Source organism: Scyliorhinus torazame, chromosome 2, assembly GCF_047496885.1.
Source record: "Scyliorhinus torazame isolate Kashiwa2021f chromosome 2, sScyTor2.1, whole genome shotgun sequence".
NCBI classification, from domain to species: domain Eukaryota; kingdom Metazoa; phylum Chordata; class Chondrichthyes; order Carcharhiniformes; family Scyliorhinidae; genus Scyliorhinus; species Scyliorhinus torazame.
The window spans coordinates 55,728,738-55,741,075 of NC_092708.1; the positions used below are offsets into that span (position 1 = coordinate 55,728,738).

The window sequence follows — 12,338 nt, forward strand, 5'->3', positions numbered from 1 at the left end:
CAAATCAGTCGGGCATCGCGCCGCCCTAAAGGTGCGGAATCTTCTGCACCTTGGGGGCCGAGCCCCAACCTTGAAGGGCTAGGCCCGCGCCAGACTAATTTCCGCCCCGCCAGCTGGCGGAAAAGGCCTTTGGTGCCCCGCCAGCTAGCGCGGAAATGACATCTCCGGGTGGCACATGTGCGGGAGCGTTAGCAGCTGCTCACGGCATCCCCGCGCATGCGCTGTGGAGGGAGTCTCTTCCGCCTCCACCATGGTGGAGACCGTGGCGAAGGCGGAAGGAAAAGAGTGCCCCACGGCACAGGCCCGCCCGCGGATCGGTGGGCCCCGGGGGGGCACCCCCCGGGGGCCAGATCGCCCCGCACCCCCCCCCAGGACCCCGGAGCCCGCCCGCGCCACCTTGTCCCGCCGGTAAGGTAGGTGGTTCAATCCACGCCGGCGGGACAGGCATTCTAGCAGTGGGACTTCGGCCCATCCGGGCCGGAGAATCGCGGGGGGGGGGGGGATTCTCGACCCCCGCCGAATCTCAGGTGCCGGAGAATTCGGCAACCGGTGGGGGCGGGATTCACGCCAGCCCCCGGCGATTCTCCGATCCGGCGGGGGGTCGGAGAATCTCGCCCCCTGCTTCCACTGCCTTTTGAGGAAGAGGACCAAAGACTTACTACCCTCTGAGAGAGAAAAAAAAGTCTACTCACTGTCTGAAAAAATAATAATCTTTATTGTCACAAGTAGGCTTACATTAACACTGGGAAAATCCCATAGTCGCCACACTCTGGCACCTGTTCGGGTACACAGAGGGAGAATTCAGAATGTCCAATTCACCTAACAAGCACATCTTTCGGGACTTGTGGGAGGAAACTAGTGCACCCACGCAGACACTTGGAGAACATGCAGATCCGCACACACAGTGACCCAAGCAAGGAATCAAACCTGGATCCCTGGTGCTGTGAAGCCGCAGTGCTAACCACTGTGCTACTATGCGGGTGACTCCTAGTTCCAGATTCTCCCACAAGAGGAAATGTAAAGAAATGTCCTCTCCACATTGACCCTGCCAAGGCCGCCAGGATCTTTTATATTGCAATCAAGTCGCCTCTTACTCTTTTAAACTCCACTGGATACAAGCCCAGCCTGTCTTATTTTTCCTCATAAAATAACCTGCCCATTCCTGGTATTAGTTTAATAAACCTTTTGTGAACTGCTTCTGATGCACATGCATCCTTCCTTGAATAAGAAGACCTTCAATAAGGAGATAAGTAAGGGATAAAAGTTCATGAATTTATGGTGCTTCGTTGGGGAAGTGAAGCAATTGATGGAAAATTTGGGTAACAGTTGGATGGATAAGCCTTGAACCAAGTTAGGTAATAGAGGAGAGGTGGTGAAGGAGGATGGTTTCTGTGATTGTAAAAAACGATTGTGAACAGGCCGCATTTGGAGTATTGCATGCAATTCTGATCACCGCTTTATCAGAAGGACGTGGAAGTTTTGGAGAGAGTGCAAAGAAGGTTCACCAGGATGTTGCTTGGTCTCGATGATATTGGCTATGAGGAGAGGTTGAATAAATTAGGATTGTTTTCACTGATAAGGGGGAGACTGAGGGGAGACCTGATAGAGGTCTACAAAATTATGAGAGGCATAGACAGGGTGGATAGTCAGAGGCTTTTTCCAAGGGTGGAAATGTCAATTATTAGGGGGCACAGGTTCAAGGTGAGAGGGGGAAGGTTTAAGGGAGATGTGCGGTGTACGTTTTTCTCGCAGAGAGTGGTGGGTGCCTGGAACGTGCTGCCATAGGATATGGTGGAAGCAGGCACATTAGCAACATTTAAGAGGCATCTGGATGGGTATATGAATAGGGAGGAAATAGAGGGTTAGAAGCACCTGGAACATGCTGCCATAGGATGTGGTGGAAGCAGGCACATTAGCAACATTTAAAGGCATCTGGATGGGTACATGAATAGGGACGAAATGGAGGGATAGAAGCGAGTCAATGCAGAAAGATTTTTGTTAGTTCGGGCATCATGATAGGCACAGGCTTGGAGGGCCGAAGGGCCTGTTCCCGTGCTGTACTTTTCTTCTCTTTGTTCTTTGTAAACCCAGGGAGGATGAGGGAGGCCAAATGCACCATGACTACGACCATGGATGTTATTTTAAATGTTATTTTAACTTTAAATGAGGCCATTTTTATGTATTGCATTGGAGTTGTGGAAGGGATGAGCAGAGACCGAGAAAGTTACACATCTATTTATTTTTAAAATCTTTATTGTCACAAGCTTACATTAAGTGAATGTAAGTAACAGTGAAGTTACTGTGAAAAGCCCCTAGTTGCCACACTCCAGCGCCTGTTCGGGTACACAGAGAATTCAGAATGTCCAATTCACCTCACAAGCATGCCTTTTGGGGCTTGTGGGAGGAAACTGAAGCACCCGGAGGAAACTGACACAGACACGGGGAGAACATACATAGAACATACAGTGCAGAAGGAAGCCATTCGGCCCATCGAGTCTGCACCAACCCACTTAAGCCCTCACTTCCACCCTATCCCCGTAACCCAATAACCCATCCTATCCTTTTTGGTCACTAAGGGCAATTTATCAAACCACCTAACAGCACGTCTTTGGACTGTGGGAGGAAACCGGAGCACCCGGAGGAAACCCACGCAGACAAGGGGAGAACATGCAGACTCCGCACAGACAGTGACTCAGCGGAGAATCAAACCCTGGACCCTGGCGCTGTGAAGCCACATTGCTATCCACTTGTGCTACCATGCTGCCAGAACGTGCAGACTCCGCACAGACAATGATACAAGCCAGGAATCAAACTTAGGACCCTGGTGCTGTGAAGCAACAGTGCTAACCACTAGCTACTGTGCCGCCCAGAAATGTTACCGAGGGGGCACCCGGATTTGAACCGGGGCCTCTTGATCTGCAGTCAAATGCTCTGCTACTGAGCTATACCCACTTCCAGGAAAGAAACATTGGAGATGGGGCTGTAATTTTCAAGGTCAAATGGGTTGAAGGTATTTTTTTGAGGTGGGGATATGGTTTGTAATTCTGAAAGGGAGTGAGTTAGTCCATGAGGAGAAGGAACCATTTTTTAAAAAAATCACCTCGCTTTGTAGCCACAAAGGGAATTTAGATGGTCACCATTTTAATGGGATGAAGACTATGTGGTCAGTTTTAATATCTGATACATTCCAGCGTGGACACCAGAAAGGAGTATCAGATCATAAAGTCCAAGTCCTGGTTTGGGCCCCATTGCATTCCTGTCCTTTTTTTTTCAAACCTGGCAGGAATTGATTAAGATTTTCAGCAAGCTCAGGGAAAGTTGCTGTACTCACTTCGATCATAAATTCTAGGCTTCAGTTGTTTGGGACAATTGGCCTTTGGCATAAATTTCTAGTAATGTTTTGGTCATCGTTTTTCAGGAATTGCTCCAACATTCAAATTGAATAGTTAAAGTTAGGGAGAAATAAACCGACAATATTTTAAACTTCTAAAATTTGAGTAGCTTTATTGCTGTAATATTTTTAATGTAACAGTGGAAACCTTAAAAGGCTCTATTGGTAGTTTTAAATTCGCTTAACCTCAAAGTCTACAAGTGAGTGAAGAGTTGAAGTCATTTGTTAAATTCAATATTTTCAATATTTAGTGTGTCCTTAAAGCCAGGTTGATGGTTTCCTCTTTTCAGCATTTACAGGATAACATACAAAGTTAAAATATCTAAATTTGAGATTGAAACCTGTATCGTTGATAAAAACTCCCACCTCAAAATAATCCCCTTCACTTCTTGGCCTCCGCTATAGGTGAAGCTTCTATGCTACATTTTGAAAGCAACTTAGGTTAACCTACATTGGGGGTGTAAACATCGATATTTAGAATGTATATGCCAGTCCACAGCTTTTCTTAATGTGAACTCTTGCTGCAATAAAAAATACAGACCCCTAAACTGGAAACAATTTGCAATAAAAATTAATTCCTGACTTTCAACACCATGTTCACTTGCCAGAAAAACATTCTGTCCTCACCTCTTTCTTTGCAAGCATGCACGTCCACATGCACTCAAATCGCAGATGTTCTGAAATACCATTCTTGGTTATTTTATTATAATGCAGTTGGGAAAGATTATTAATTACTAGGTTACATCAATTCTCAAAATCAATCTACTCTGAATTTAGTTCAAAATCAAAGAAGAAAATCTTGTCACAATCAGCTGGTATTTCTTAATGTTTAAAGTGCTGTAAATTAGTGCCTCAAAAAAGGATTCTCAAGAATACCATGAACTGTATTGTAATATGTATTGTTTATGATTCCCTCACTGATGGTGAAGCTATATTAAAAAAAATAGCTCTGCATTCCCCACCCATCACTATATCAGGATTTTTAAGACTCCCATGAGGTGTTTATATTGCATTCGTACATACTGTCTTGCATGGCACAGTATACACATTATCTACATGACTTTAAAAACATTTCAGATAACTTCCTAGAGTGTACATTTGACAAGAGTATCAGATGTATGAAATAAATTCTTACATGACATAGGTTGGATGAGTAGGTTGGACCATTTAAAAATGAACAGTGATGTAGCATCCTCCAGTGTGCATTTTTTGTTCTTGGAATATGGGTGACACTGAAAGGACTATATTTATTGCCTATCTGTACTTGTCCTTTGAAGGTTTTGGTGAGGTGCAATCCTTGTATTGATGATGCTTTCACAATGACTTGTGGAGTTCAGGGAGAGGCGGTGAGGTAATGGTGATGTCACCAGACTAGTAATCCAGAGGCACAGGGTACTGCTCTGGGGACATTTGTTTGAATCCCACCACGGCATGGAAGAATTTAAATTCTGTTTATAAATCTGGAATTAAAAGGTTTATAATGACCATGAAACTATTGTCATTTAAAATAAATTCTGGTCCGCTAATATCCTTCAGGGAAAGAAATCTGCTATCCTTACCTGGTCTGGCCTACATGTGACTCCAGACCCAAAGCAATTTGGTTGATTCTTAACTGCCCTCAGCAAGTCCCTCACTTATATCAAACCAAAGTCTGTAAAAAGGAATGAAACCAGACATCACCTGACATCGACCTGGCCACTGGAATCGACAATGGGAAACCCAGCCCTGCTGACCCTGCAAAGTCCTCTTTACTAACTTCTGGCTGCTTGTGCCAACATTGAGAGAGCTGACCCACAGGCTAGTTAAGCAACATCATGACATAGTCACACTCACGAAAACCTTATCAAGCAGCCCCAGCAAACCCCAAGTCAATGGGAATCAGTGGGAAAACACTCCACTGGTTGGAGTCATACCTAGCACAAAGGAAGATGATCGTAGTTGGAGTTCAATCATCTCAGTCGCAGGATATAATTGTATGACTTCTTCAAGAGAGTGTCTTTCGCCCAGCCATCTTCAGCTGCTTCATCAATGACCTTTCCTTCATCATAAGGGCAGAGGTGTGGATGTTTGCTGATGATTGTACAATGTTCAGCACCAATCACAACTCCTCAGATACTGCCGATATGCGGCAAGACCCTGACACTATTCAGGCTTGGGCTGGTAAGTGTGAAGTAACATTCATGCCACACAAGTGCCAGGCAATGGCCATCTGCATAAAGAGAAAATCCAACTATCTCCGTTTGACGTTTGTTACAACTACAGCAGATGTTATTGCCGAGCATGCCAGATCCCAGAGGGAAAACTGTCTTGTTGATAATAAATCTTTAGTTTTTGTATTTTGAAAATGAGAAAGAACAATTACTGACTCCAAAAGTGTAAAACTGCAGTAGCACCTTTAGGATTTTAAAAATTAAAAAATTAATTAAAAATAAAAAAGAATTATGGACGCAAGATTAAAGTTACCCAGTTGAAACAGTCTTACAGAACAATGCCCAAAAAACTCACTTTGTCAAAAATACTTTAGTAAACTATCTTCTTGGTAACAACTCCCTTATAGATTTTAAATATAAAAATCCAGTAATGTTACCCACAGCAAAGAATTGTTGTCGCTTCAATGAAGGTATACCACATGACTTCCACATGACTTCTCAAACTCTTCCACTCAGATCAAATTCAAAACTTTCACACCTACACAGCACACAGATCTAGTCTTCATGACATTTTGCCACACAGCCACCAGAACTGCACAAGTCTTTCATTAAATATCTTTTTTTCCCTTTCTCAAATGCCATTGTCCCCAAACACCTCTTTGAACTTCAATTATAAAAACCTTGATGCACGATCAATTGCACAAAGACTAAAGTTGGGTACAACTGTGGCTTTATTACAGTCAGATGCGTGGCCTCCTGCTGCAGCTGGCAAAATGGCAGGGCACTGGAGGTCAAGCATATTTATACAGTTCTCTGTGGGCGGAGCCAGCCGGCAGGAGCTACTGGCGAACCTGTAGTGCAGGTCCTACCTTGCATCTCCTATTACAGTGGTTCACCACATTCACCCGCTGATAAAAATGAGTCTGGCGGGGGTGAGGTGAAACTATATACAATTAATGCAATTATGTACAGTGGTAGGAAAAGAAAAGTCCATGTTGACGGTCCGGAGTCCGTCAAAGGTTCAGCCGGTCCGGTGCTCTGGTGCTCCGTTGGGAGCGGCATAACGGTGGCGGCGAAGTCAGTGCTGGCGGTGGTGGATGTGGCACCGATGGCGGTGGTGGCGGTGCTGATGCTGGCCAGTCACCGGGGAACTCCGGGAGCGGGCAGAAGTCCTTTTCGTCCTCTTGTGCGGAAAAGGGTAGGGGGAAGGTGCTCTGGTGGGGTCAATATTGGCGGCGCGGTGGGAGGTGGGGGTGTGTGTTGGGGTGGAACCTGACGGTGCCAGGTCCCTGAGTGAGACAGTATCTTGGCGGCCGTCGGGGAACTCAATGTAGGCATATTGAGGGTTGGCGTGGAGTAGGTGAACCCTGTCCACCAAGGGGTCCGCCTTGTGGAGTCGGACGTGCCTATGGAGACGGACCGGTCCTGGAGCAGCGAGCCAAGTTGGGAGCGACACCTCGGATGTGGACTTCCTGGGGAAGGTAAAAACATATTCATGGGGTGTGTTATTAGTGGCGGTGCACAATAGTGACCGGATGGAGTGTAGAGCGTCAGGGAGGACTTCCTGCCAGCGAGAGGCTGGGAGGTTCCTGGACCGTAGGGCCAACTGGACGGCCCTCCAAACTGTCCCATTCTCCCATTCTACTTGCCCGTTTCCCCGGGGGTTGTAGCTGGTCGTCCTGCTGGAGGCTATACCCCTGCTGAGCAGGAACTGACGCAGCTCATTGCTCATGAATGAGGATCCCCTGTCACTGTGGATGTAGGCGGGGAAACCGAACAGAGCGAGGATGGTGCTGAGGGCCTTGATGACGGTGGCAGATGTCATATTGGGCCATGGGATGGCAAAGGGGAATCTGGAGTACTCATCGACCACACTGAAAATGTACGTGTTACAGTCGGTGGAGGGGAGGAGCCCTTTGAAATCCACGCTGAGGCGTTCAAATGGGCGGGAAGCCTTCACCAGGCGCGCACAGTCTGGCCGGTAGAAGTGCGGCTTGCACTCTGCACAGACCTGGCAGTCCTTTGTGACTGTCCTTACTTCCTCGACGGAGTACGGCAGATTGCGAGCTTTGATCAGATGGTACAATCGAGTGACCCCCCGGGTGACAAAGGCTATCGTGTCGGGCCCGGAGTTGGTCCACTTGTGCGCTGGCACATGTACCTCGGGAGAGGGCGTCTGGGGGCTCGTTGAGTTTACCGGGGCGATACAAGGTCTCGTAATTATATGTAGAGAGCTCGATTCTCCACCGCAAGATTTTATCATTTTTGATCTTGCCCCGCTGTGTGTTATTGAACATGAAGGCTACCGACCGTTGGTCCGTAAGGAGAGTGAATCTCTTACCGGCCAGGTAATGCCTCCAATGCCGCATAGCTTCAACGATAGCTGGGCCTCCTTTTCGACGGATGGGTGTCGAATTTCCGAGGCATGAAGGGTGCGGGAAAAGAATGCCACGGGTCTGCATGCCTGGTTTAGAGTGGCGGCAAGAGCGACGTCTGAAGTGTCACTTTCTACTTGGAAAGGCAGTGACTTGTCCACTGCGCGCATCCCGGCCTTGGCGATGTCTGCTCTGATGCGGGCGAAAGCATGTTGTGCCTCGGCCGCGAGGGTGAATTGGGTGGACTGGATGAGTGGGCGGGCCTTGTCCGCATAGTTTGCGACCCACTGAGCGTAGGAGGAAAAAATACCCAGGCAGCGTTTGAGGGCCTTGGGGCAGTGGGGGAGGGGAAGTTCCATGAGGGGGCGCATGCGGTCGGGGTCGGGCCCGAGAAGTCCGTTTTGGACTCTATAGCCGAGAATGGCTAACCGTGTCGTGCTGAACACACATTTCTCTTTGTTGTAGGTCAGGTTGAGAAGAGTGGCAGTGCGGAGGAATTTATCGAGGTTGGCATCGTGGTCCTGCTGGTCATGGCCGCAGATGGTGACATTATCTAAGTACGGAAAGGTGGGCCGCAAACCGTACCGGTCGACCATTCGGTCCATCTCTCTTTGGAAGACTGAGACCCCATTTGTGACACCGACTGGGACCCTAAGGAAGTGGTAGAGGCGACCGTCCTCCTCGAAGGCAATGTATGGCCAGTCCGACTTCCGGATGGGGAGCTGGTGGTAGGCGGATTTCAGGTTAAATGTTGAGAAGGCCCGGTACTGCGCAATCTGATTGACCATATCAGATATGCGTGGGAGGGGGTACGCGTCGAGCTGCGTGTACTGATTGATGGTCTGGCTGTAGCCCACGACCAACCTGTGTTTCTCCCCAGCTTTAAACACTACCACTTGGGCTCTCCAGGGGCTGTTGCTGGCCTCGATAATACCCTCCTTAAGCAGCCGCCGGACTTCGGACTTGATGAAGGTCTTGTCCTGGGTGCTGTACCGTTTGCTCCTAATGGCAACGGGCTTGCAATCCGTAGTTAGATTTGCAAAAAGGGAGGGGGGATCGACCTTGAGGGTCGCGAGGCCGCAAACGGTAAGGGGGGGTAAGGGCCTGCCGAATTTGAAGGTGAGGCTCTGGAGGTTGCACTGGAAGTCCAGGCCTAACAGGAGTGCAACGGAGAGATTAGGAAGGACATAGAAGTTACTAAATTCTACGTCCTGGACCATGAGGGTGACTGTACAAAAGCCTCGGATTGGGATGGAGTGGGATCCGGATGCTCGGGAGATCCTTTGATTGGCAGGGTGGACCGCGAGGGAGCAGCGCCTTGCCGTATCTGGGTTTTAACCGTCGTCAATGCGGTGGCCAGGTTGTGCGGGCGAGATTGGTCCAGCGTCATCGAAGCGAGCTGCGGGTAGCCATCGGATGCTTTGGGTGGCGAGCGTGTGCGGTTCCGATGCCGAGATGTCCGGGGACCCTGTGGGGAACAAGATGGCTTTGTTTCGGTGCAACATCGTGGGCCGAAGGGCCTGTACTGCGCTGTATTGTTCTATGTTCTATGGCGGCGCACATTGCGGGGTCGGGACAAGATGGCGGCGCCCATTGGTTGCACATGGACCCGGGAGGAGAAGATGGTGGCTCCCATTGTGCGTCTGGCGTGGGGGAGGGGGCGATAGCGGGCACAATCGCAGCGACTGCGCGGGCCTGGCACACAACCGCGAAGTGGCCCTTTTTACTGCAGGCTTTACAAACTGCAGTGCGGGCCGGGCAGTGTTAGCGGGGGTGCTTCTGCTGACTGCAGAAGTAGCAGCGGGGACCACCCGGGTGCGCGGATTGGCGTGCGGCTCAGGCGTATTGCGAAGGCGTGGCCCCGGCTGAAGAGCTCGGCGGCGGGGTCCAGGAGGGGTAAGAAGGGGTAGAAGGGTGGGTTGCACGGCGGGAGAGGTACGATTGTACGTTACGGGATGCGACCGTCATGGAGAGCGCCAAGGTTTTCGTCTCCGCCAGTTCGAGCGTGGCCCCTTCCAGCAATCGTTCTCGGATGCGGTCCAACGTAATCCCCATCACGAAGGCATCGCGCATGAGGAGATTCGCATGTTCGGCGGCCGTGACGGCCTGACAGTCACAGTTCCGGACAAATGGAATTAGGGCCCGCCAGAAGTCTTCAATGGACTCACCAGGTAGTTGCGAGTGGGTGGCAGGCACATGCCTGGCGAAGAGTGTGTTTGCCTTCTGCGCGTAGTGTTCTTTGAGGAGTTCCATTGCTTTTATGTAAGTTGTGGTGTCTTGGATCAACGGGAACACGCTGGAGCACAGTCTGGAGTACAGGACGTTTATCTTCTGAGCCTCCGTTGGCGCGGGGTCTACCGTGTTGATGTAAGCCTCGAAACATGCTAGCCAGTGAGTAACGTCTTTCCTGACGTCGGGTGAGTGCGGATCCAGCTGCAGGCGATCGGGCTTAATTCTGATATCCATTCTGTGGAAAATCTGACGGTAATAAATTGATGCACGATCAATTGCACAAAGGCTAAAGTTGGGTACAACTGTGGCTTTATTACAGTCAGATGCGTGACCTCCTGCTGCAGCTGGCGAAATGGCAGGGAACTGGAGGTCATGCATATTTATACAGTTCTCTGTGGGCGGAGCCAGCCGGCAGGAGCTACCGGCGAACCTGTAGTGCAGGTCCTACCTTACATCTCCTATTACAGTGGTTCACCACAAACCTTTTATGTTTTACTATTGCCTTAGGTTTGGGTCAGTAAAGTTTAATATACCTTTCCCTGTTTACCCCTGATACTACTGCAAGTTGTAAAAGTTACTTGTCACTTCGGAACTTCCCTTTGAAATTCAACAGCTGCAAACCCAAGTGGCCACTTAATCTATAATGCAAATTTTAGATCCATACTATTTACTTGTAATTCAAACCCTTCATTACAAATGTATGAACCTAATACTGTTACCCTTTTATCTCTCAGTCCTCGCAGACAAACTGTCTTTAATGACATTCCCCCAGTCCAATTACTCCTGGACACACACACGCTCACAGCTTTGCCTGTAAAGAATACCAACATAGTCCCAAAAATATTTTTAAAATCCATATTCACACATTTGGGCAGCACAGTAGCACAAGTGGATAGTACTGTGGCTTCACAGCGCCAGGGTCCCAGGTTCGATTCCCCGCTGGGTCACTGTCTGTGCGGAGTCTGCACGTTCTCCCCGTGTCTGCGTGGGTTTCCTCCCACAGTCCAAAGACGTGCTGTTAGGTGGATTGGCCATGATAAATTGCCCTTAGTGACAAAAAAAAGGTTAGGAGGGGTTATTGGGTTACGGGGATAGGGTGGAAGTGAGGGCTTAAGTGGGTTGGTGCAGAGTTGATAGGCCGAATGGCCTTCTTCTGCGCTATGTTCTATTCAATGGCCTTACCATCACTGAATCACCCATCATCAACATCCTGGGATTTGCCATTGGCCAGAAACTGAACCGGATCAGCCATATAAATACTGTGACTATCAGAGCAGGTCAGAGACTAGGAATTCAGTGGAAAGTAACTCACCTGAATCTCCAAAGCTTGACAACCATCTACAAGGAACAAGTTGGAGTGTGCCTGGAGAGCGCAGATTAAAAATCACTCAAGAAGCTCAACACCGTCCAGAATGAAGCAGACCATTTCCACCCTCTTCAACATCCACTCCTTCCACCACTGACACACAGTGGCAGCAGTACGTACCATTTAGAAGATGCACTACAGCAACTTGTCAAGGCTCCTTCAACAGCACCTTCCAAACCTATGACCTCTACCACCAAAAAGGACGAGGGCTGCAGATGCATGGAAACAAATAAATTTTCCTCCAACCCACACGCCACCCTGACTTGAAGCCACATTCCTATTTCTTTACTACCTCTGGTTCAATATCCTGGAACTGCCTTCGTAAAGGCACTGTGGATATAACTACACCATATTAACTTCAGCGGTTCCAAAAGTAAGCTTCACGCCACCTTGAGGGCTGTTGGGGATGGGCAAAAATATGTAGCGATGTCACATCCTGTGGAAAAATAAGAACATTTTATTTCCCTGGGATCATGGAGGATAGCTAGTATTTCGCCCAAATCAGGATGACTTTTGACCAGTGGGAAATTTTGAGATGATGGTATTCCCATGAAATTATGTGCTGCTTGGATGCCACCTGGAACCTACCATTGATGTGGAGATGCCTGCGTTGGACTGGGGTGAGCACAGTAAGAAGTCTTACAACACCAGGTTAAAGTCCAACATGTTTGTTTCAAACACTAGCTTTCGGAGCACTGCTCCTTCCTCAGGTCAATTGTAGTAGGACATTCATTGAGTATGTTGGCAGCATGAACAGTGGTGACAAGCAAGGAACGCTAGTTTTGTGGTAGTTCTGAAAAGCCAAATATAGCGAGGGTTAGGTA

At 48.7% G+C, this 12,338-nt stretch overlaps 1 protein-coding gene and 1 non-coding gene across 6 annotated transcripts in view; one reads left to right on the forward strand and one right to left on the reverse strand.

Annotated features, from left to right (window-relative positions):
* Positions 1 to 12,338, forward strand: part of gtdc1 (glycosyltransferase-like domain containing 1) — a 609,229-nt gene that overhangs the window by 304,094 nt on the left and 292,797 nt on the right. The window lies entirely within an intron of this gene.
* Positions 2,882 to 2,952, reverse strand: trnac-gca (transfer RNA cysteine (anticodon GCA)). The gene has a single exon. It is a non-coding gene; the product is annotated as a tRNA-Cys (tRNA).